The sequence below is a fragment of the Globicephala melas genome, chromosome 3 (genome assembly GCF_963455315.2).
Source record: "Globicephala melas chromosome 3, mGloMel1.2, whole genome shotgun sequence".
Taxonomy (NCBI): domain Eukaryota; kingdom Metazoa; phylum Chordata; class Mammalia; order Artiodactyla; family Delphinidae; genus Globicephala; species Globicephala melas.
In genome coordinates this window covers 40,595,964-40,604,435 of record NC_083316.1, presented here as the reverse complement: position 1 = coordinate 40,604,435, position 8,472 = coordinate 40,595,964, and positions in this window count along the sequence as shown.

Genomic DNA, 8,472 nt, shown 5'->3' with positions numbered 1-8,472 from the left:
TTAGCCTGGGGTGTTTTCTTTTTTGAAAGTTTATTAATTGTTTATTTTAATTTAGTAGATGTAGGGATATTCAGGTTATCTATTTTTGTGTGTTTTGATAGTTTTGTATCTTTCAAGGAATTGGTTAGTTTCACCTGAGTTATCAAATTCGTGGGCATAGAGTTGTTTGTAGTATTCCTTTATTACCCTTTATTACTAATCCATGGAATTAGTAATGAGGACCCCTACTTCATTTCTGATATTGGTTATTTGTGTCTTCTCTCTGTAAACCCGGCTATAGGTTTGTCGATTTAATTGATCTTTTCAAAGATCCAGCTTTTGGTTTCACTAATTGTCTCTGTTATTTTCTTATTCTCAATTTCATTGATTTGTGCTCTAATTTTATTATTTTCCTTTGCTTGATTTAGGCTTAAGTTGTTCTTCTTTCCCTAGTTTCTTAAAGAGATACTTAAGTTATTGATTTTAGATATTTTTTCTTTTTATGACGTTTAATGCACTAGGTTTCCTAAGCACTGCTGTTATTATATCCCACAAATTTTGAAAAATTGAATTTTTATTTCCATTTTGTTCAATATTTTTAATTTCTCTTGAGATTTCTTCTTTAAGCCATGTGTTATTTAGAAGTATGTTTTCCAGTTTCCAAATATTTGGATATTTGCCAGCTGTCTTTCTGTTGTTGATTTCTACTTTATCCGTTGTAGTCTGAGAACATACTTTGTATGATTTTTATTCTTTTTAGCATGTTAAGGTGTATTTAATGGCTCAGAATGTGATCTGTCTTGCTGAAAATTGCATGTAAGCTTGAAAAGAATGTATTTTGTTGTTGTTGGATGTAATATTCTATAAATGTCAGTTAGATCCAGCTGATTGATAGTGCTGTTGAGTTCAACTGTGTCCTTACTGCTTTTCTGCCTGCTGGATTGATCTATCAGTTATTGACAGAGGGGTATTAAAGTCTCCAGCTATAATAGTGGATTTGTTGATTTCTCCTTGCTGCTTTATCAGTTTTTGCTGCATGTATTTTGACATTCTATTGTTAGGTGTGTACATGTTTAGGATTATGTCTTCTTGGAGAATTGATCCCTTTTTATTGTGTAATATCCATTTTTTCCCTGATAATTTTCCTTGCTCTGAAATCAACTTACCTACCTAAGATAGGTATTCCAGCTTGTTTTGATTAGTGTTAGTGTGATATATCTTTGCCTATCTTTTTACTTGTCACCTGAGTCTTTATATTTGTAGTGGGTTTTGTGTGGCAGCATATAGTTGGATCTTGGGTTTTTTTTTTTATATACTTGGACAGTTGTTTTTTAATTGGTGTATAGATGCCATTCATGTTCAAAGTGACTACTGATGTAGATGAATTAATATCTACTATGTTTGTAACCATCTTCTATTTATTGCATTTGTTCTTTGTTTCCCTCTTCCCCTGATTTAAACTTATTATTTTATATGATTCTCTTCTGTATTCTATTTCAGTAAACCAATTATACTTCTTTTGAAAAAAAATTTGAGTTGTTGCCGTAGCATTTACAATAGATACATTTTAAACTAATCTAAGCCCACCTCATGTGTAGTGCAGGGGTATTACTGGTACCTTATAACTGTGCTTCCAGTTTTCCTCTTCAGTTGCCTGTGACATTGGGATCATTCATTTCACTTATCAATATGCTATAATCATCCAATAGATTGTTACTATTATTAATTTAAACAGCTATCTTTTAGATTAAGAATAAGAAAAATAACTTTTACTTTCACTTATTCTTTTGCTGATCTTCTTCTTTTTCTTGTCTAGATCCAACTTTCTGACCTTATATAATTTTCCTTTTGCCTAAAGAACTACTTTTTTTTTTTTTTGCGGTACGCGGGCCTCTCACTGTTGTGGCCTCTCCCATTGCGGAGCACAGGCTCCGGACGCGCAGGCTCAGCGGCCATGGCTCACGGGCCCAGCCGCTCCGCGGCATGTGGGATCCTCCCGGACTGGGGCATGAACCCGCATCCCCTGCCTCGGCAGGCGGACTCTCAACCACTGCACCACCAGGGAAGCCCAAGAACTACTATTAACATGTCTTTTAAGGAGGTCTGTTATTGAATTTCCTCAGCTTTTATTTTCTTCTGAGAAAATCTTTATTTCTCCTTCACTTTTGAAGGATAATAACTTTACTGGATGTAGAAGTCTACATTGGTAGTTTTATTTTTCTCAACACTAAATATTTCACTCCACTCTCTTATTAAGATAATTCATGAGAAGTCTACTGTAACTCTTGTCCTTGTTCCTCTAGAGATAAGATGTTTTTTTTCTCCCCTGGCTTCTTTCAAGGTTTTCTGTTTGCCTTTTAGTTTTTTGTAGTTGAATATGATAGCCTAGGGGTGTGTGTGTGTGTGTGTGTGTGTGTGTGTGTGTGTGTGTGTGTGTGTGTGTGTGTGTGTGTGTGTGTATGTGTTGGTAGTTATCCTGCTTGAAGTTGTCTGAGCTTCCTAGATCTGTGGTTTGGTGTCTGTCATAGTTTTGGGAATTCTTAGCCATTATTATTTCAAATAATTCTTCTGCTCTTTTCTCTTTCTTATATTCCTATGATGCATTTGTGACACCTTTTGCAATTATCCTGCAGTTCTTGGATTTTCTGTTCTTTTTTCTACTCATGTTTCAGTTTGTGAAATTTATATTGATAGACAGATCTTCAACCTCACTGATTTTTTTCCCATGGCCATGTTGAGTCTACTGATGAACTCATCAAAGGCGTTCTTTGTTTCTGTTAGAATGTTTTTTCTTTTTATTTCTAACATCTCTTTTTGAGTCTTTCTTAGAGTTTCCATCTTTCTGCTTTTTCCATGTAAAGCCCTTAACATATTACTCATAGTTATTTTAAATTCCTTGTCTGATAATTCCAAAATCTGTGTCATATCTGAATCTGATTCTGATGCTTGGTTTGTCTTTATGGACTGTGTTTTTTCTCTTGCCTTTTAGGCATGACTTGTAGTTTTATTCTTGAAATCTAGACATAATGCATTGGGTAATAGGAAATGAGCCTTTTAATGTGAGATTTTTTGTTAATCTGGCTTAGATTGGGTTGCGTTGAATGTTTACTGTAGTTGTAGGTGCCAAAGGCTTTTAATTCCCCTTATGTCTTTGACTTTGTCTCTCCTATTGCCTTTAGGGTTCCCTCAGAACTTCCCATAGACTCCTTAGATAAAGTCTCAATCTTGCAGCTCTTTGAGCTGAATTCACTGATATACTGGAGCCTCGTGGTGTGGTGGAAAGGTGTTAAGGAGAAGTAGCATTTTATAATCTTGAAATTAAATCTCCTTCCTTTAGTGCATCTATGGGCTGTGACCTTCACAAATTGTTCTCCAGTGGTATAGCCCTACTTGAATTCCCTTCCCTAGATGTAGCATCTATTTCCTTGAAGCCACGACCTGTTTTGACTGAGCTTTTTTTCCACCTTAGTGGGGACAGGAAGGATAGAAGGGACTATGTTAGGAGGAATGTAGTTACCCCAGATGGGATAAAGATCTAGGAAAGTCTTTTCCCATGGAAGTAGACCTTTGTTGTAGAGAAGGCTCTGAGCATATTTCATAATTATTAGTCTTACCCCATTCCCACCTGCCACAGCCATGAAGAGATCTTTTTGGGATCCTTGCTGTGATAACCTGGTGGGGCTCCTAGAGGTAAAGCCCATGAAAATTTGGAGGCACCTCTAAGATGAGGCTTTCAGGGGACTTTTATTGTTATGATAGTCCACACTCAGCCTCCAGCAGTTCATCTAAATTTCCTTTTAAGTGTTTCTACGAGTTTATGGCTCCAGTGGCTTCTGCTCCAGGTAGTCAGATCTCAGTTGTGACTTTCAGGATTCTTCTGTCTTTCCAGATTTTGGGGTAGTGGTGGTTTGCCTTGCAAGTTTAGTTCTCTGGTGGTCCAAGAAAAGTCATTGATTTTCAAGTTGTTCACCTTTTCCTTGATGTAACGGCAGCAATGTGGACTTTCAAGCTCTTTACATGTTGGAGCTGAAGCTATAAGTTGTCAAATGACATTTAATATAATTATTGATGTGATTGGATTTAGGCCTACCAGTTTATTAATTGTTTGATGTTGCCCCTCTGTTTTTTTTAAAATAATATTTTATCCTTTAGAGCATTTTTAGGTTCACAGCAAAACTGAAGAGAATGCACAGAGATTTCTCATATATCCCCTGTCCTCACACAAGCATAGCCTCGTCCGTTATCAACATCCTCAACCAGAGTGGTACATTTGTTACAATTGATGAACCTACATGGACACATTATTATCACCCAAAGTTCATATTTTATGTTAGGGTTCATTCACTCTTGGTGTTTTGACAAGTGTATAATGACATGTATCTCCCATTGTAGTATCATACAGAATAGTTTAACAGTCCTAAAATTCTTTTGTGCTTTACTGCTTTTGTTTTTCACTTCCCCTCCCCCCTTTTTAACCTTCAGTTTGATTACTTAAATATTTTTAGAATTGTGTTTTTAATTTATTATATTGACTTTTAGCTATACTTTTCTTTTTTGTGGTGGTTGTAAGGGGTTACAATATACATTTTAAACTTTTTACCATCTTCTTTGATTTAGTGTTGTGTAACTTCAGGTAATGATATAGATTCATTGTAATGATATAGATCCATTTACTGTCACTTCAGGTCTGTTGGCAGTTGATTCTCTTAGTTGTTTTTCTTCTGAAATGTCTTTATTTTATCTTCATTCTTGAAAGATTCTTTGCTGTATATAGAATTCTAGGTTGAGAGTTCTTTTGCTTTCAGTATTTCAAATATCTTGTTCCATTGTCTTTTGTCTTCCACAGTTTTGGAAGAGAAGTAAGAATAATCTGGATTTTCTAAGGCTACTTTCAGTATTTTCCCTTTGTATTTGATTTTCAGCACTTTGACTCTAATGTGCTGGCTCTTGGTTTTCTTTGCATTTGTCCTGTTAGAATTAACTGGTTTCTTAAATCTGTGGACTTATGTCTCTCATCAAATTTGAGAAGTTTTCAACTATTATTTTTTCAAATATTTTTTCTGCTCTATTTCCCTTCTCCTTTCTTTCTTCTGTTTCTGTTAATAAGAGCTTGTGATTTTTTTTTTCTTTAGCTTGTTGATGTGGAGGATTATATTAATTAATTTTTAAATGTTGGACCAACCTTGCATACCTTGGTGTGGTTTGTAGTTCTTCAAATTCACTATCTTCAATTTCACTAACACTGTTCTCTACCATTTTAATTTTATTATAAGCCAATTTTGTGTATTTTTATTTTAGATACTGTGTTTTTCAGTCCAAGAATTTCTATTTTTTTTTTTATAGTTTCTGTTTCCTGAGATTTTTATTCTTTCATTAATTTGGAGTGTATTTACCTTTACCTTATTGGGCATTGTTAGTCTTTATATTACTCATATGATAATTCCAACATCTGGTTCAGCTCAGGGTTGGTTTCTGTTTATTGTTTTTTCCCTTGAGAACGGGTCAGATTTCCCTAGTTCTTCATATGTTAAGTAATTTTGGTTTATATCCTCAATACCATGAACATTACATAGTGTATACTCTGAATTCTGTTATATTTCTCCAAATGTTATTCATGTTTCTATGTTAGCAGACAGTTTACTTGGTTAGATGCAAGTAATCAATTCATTTAAGACTCCATTTTAGGGATTTCCCTGGTGGTCCAGTGGTTAAGAATATGCCTTCCAATGCAGGGGACATGCGTTTGATCCCTGGTCAGGAAACTAAGAGCCCACATGCTGCGGGGCAACTAAGCCCGTGTGCTGCAACTACTGAGCCCATGTGCTCTGCAGCCCACGCGCCACAACTAGAGAGAAGCCCATGTACTGCAACGAAGAACCTGTGTATCCCAACAAAAGATCCTGCATGCTGCAACGAAGATCCTGTGTGCTGCAACTGAGACCTGATGCAGCCAAAAATAAATAAATGTTAAAAAAGACTCCATTTTATTGGTGTTCTCAATAAACTGAGAATAACTTTGTCCTTCCTGTGATATGTGGCAGATCATGAGTTTTATTCTTTTAGCTTTAGCTGCAGATTACTTTGAGTCTGCCATGCACATGCATAGTTCAGAGGTCAGCAAAAGACTAGGGCAAGTTTATATACAGACTTTGGGGTACCCCTTCTTTCAGTCTCTTCTTTCCAGGATTTCCCCTTTATTTTCAAGTGTCTTTGGTTGCTTTGGCTCTGTCCTCTGGTTCTTCAGACAAGAAAGAGAGTTTTCTAACAAAGTTTTAGCCACTCTGTAATATACCATGACAGCAACCTGTTCTCAGAATAAAACCACACAAATAGAAGACTCACCCTGTACTGTTCCCCTCTTCCAAATTCTAACACCTTTCCAATATCTGGTCTTATTAACTCTGTAGAGCTTTGAAGTAGTTGTTTATTTTTTTGTTTTCATCCTTCATTTATGTTTGTTATTTTCAGGTACTTTTGTATGCTATGAATGTATTCCACCATACTGAAAACAGAATACTCTCAGCCTCTGACTTCTACTGCCAGAGTCTCTAATATGTACCACAGCTCAGTGACTTCCAATGAAAACAGTGCTTAATTTCTGAAATTCCATTGCCTTACCAATAAAATGGAGTCTTAAATGAATTGAGACATGTAAAATGTTGGGCAGCAAAAATAAATATTGATTTTATTTTTTCCCATATCTCCTTCTCCTCTTTCATAGTGAGCTTTGGTCTCTAATCCTGGGTTGTCCATGTTCAAAATCCAGCCAGAAACCATATTTCTGGCAGCATGTCTAGAATAGAGACTGTAACTTTTTTGATTCTACTCTATTTAGGTGAGACCTGCCCCAGCATCCTCAGGTAGTGGGAATAAGTAAGACAGGAAGAAGTTCTCTTAAGATAGTAACTTAAAACCGAACAGCAAACTTCTCTTTTCTTGTAAATCCTTTGGTTATTCCCACCACTCTCCCAGTATTAGGCAGTTTTAGTAGATCATTCTTTCTATCAGAACTTCTCTGTGTTACTCTGCTCCCTTTTCTTCAGATTTTCTCTAGCTAGTTCACTGACCTTTCAAAAGTATTATTCATTTCATTTGCAAAGGAGTTTAGTTATAATCTTATCTTATTCCCAGCGAATACTCCAAAAGCTTTTTTTTCCCACAAATAAAATAGCCATCAAGTGTTGGGTTAATTGAACACAGCTGTACCCCAATGAAGAATACTGTGACCAGCTCTTAAGCTAGGATTTTTGTTTTTAAATTCCCATTACATTCACTCTACTAGGGAGTGAAAATGATGTATACAGCCTTACAAAATCTTTGTAATTCTGAAATCCAAAAAGCTCTGAAAACTGAATTTTTTTCTGCAAGTTTGGTGCAGATTCATTTGGATGCAGAACCTAACTGCAGCTAATGTGAGACTTTTCAGAGTCTTTCATTATCAATTTAGTGTAAGCATTCATGCATGTCACTGCAGAAATATTGATGTGCTCAATTATGGGGTATTGTTCCAGATTCCGACATTAGTGTTCCATTATATGTGTATATGGCACCATACCTGTATTACCTATCTAAAATTTGAAAGTTTATGAATTCTAAAACACATCTTTCCCTAAAAGTTTTGGACGAGGGATTGCAGACCTATATTATGGAAAAATGCTTTAGAACATGTTCATGTCTTATATTTTATATTGGAAAATTGTATTCCATAAAAGCAATTATTTGGAGGTATATTTACCATTGAGTTAACTAAACAACTCACTAGAAATTAAATTCAAACATAATGAAACTAAGCTAACATTAATTTATATTTAAATGGCAAGAAAAGCAGCACTTAAAAAACCACAACCTGGGCTTCCCTGGTGGCGCAGTGGTGGAGAATCTGCCTGGTGATGCAGGGGACACGGGTTCGTGCCCCGGTCCGGGAAGATCCCACATGCCGCGGAGCGGCTGGGCCCATGAGCCATGGCCGCTGAGCCTGCGCGTCCGGAGCCTGTGCTCCGCAATGGGAGAGGCCACAACAGTGAGAGGCCCGCGTACCGAAAAAGAAAGAGAAAACACAACCTACGTGTCAACAACATACGCTGATTGCCGAAACTGCAGGAATTCTAACTTTCTGCGCGTCTGCATGCAAAGTAGAAAAATGTCAACATTTCCAAAAATTGAATGATAGTCAGACTTGATAGAAAAAAAAGGTCCTCAGGAAGCTGTTAACCATGAGTTAATGTTAACTATGAATATATAATTTCAGTATCTTTGATTAGTCCTTTTACTAGTTATAAGGTAATGCCTCTTAGTCATAAGGTGTGTAAAAATGGAAGTCAAAAGAATTTATCTTCTCACTCTTAATATGGGATTTTCATTTTTATGGTTTATTCTTGACTCATTAGAATTATCTGGTAGGCCAGGAACCATACTATAAAAGTCATCTATCTAGAATCATAGTTATCATGTTGAAGAGGTGGTGGTATTTGGTGGTTGGATTGAATAAGGATG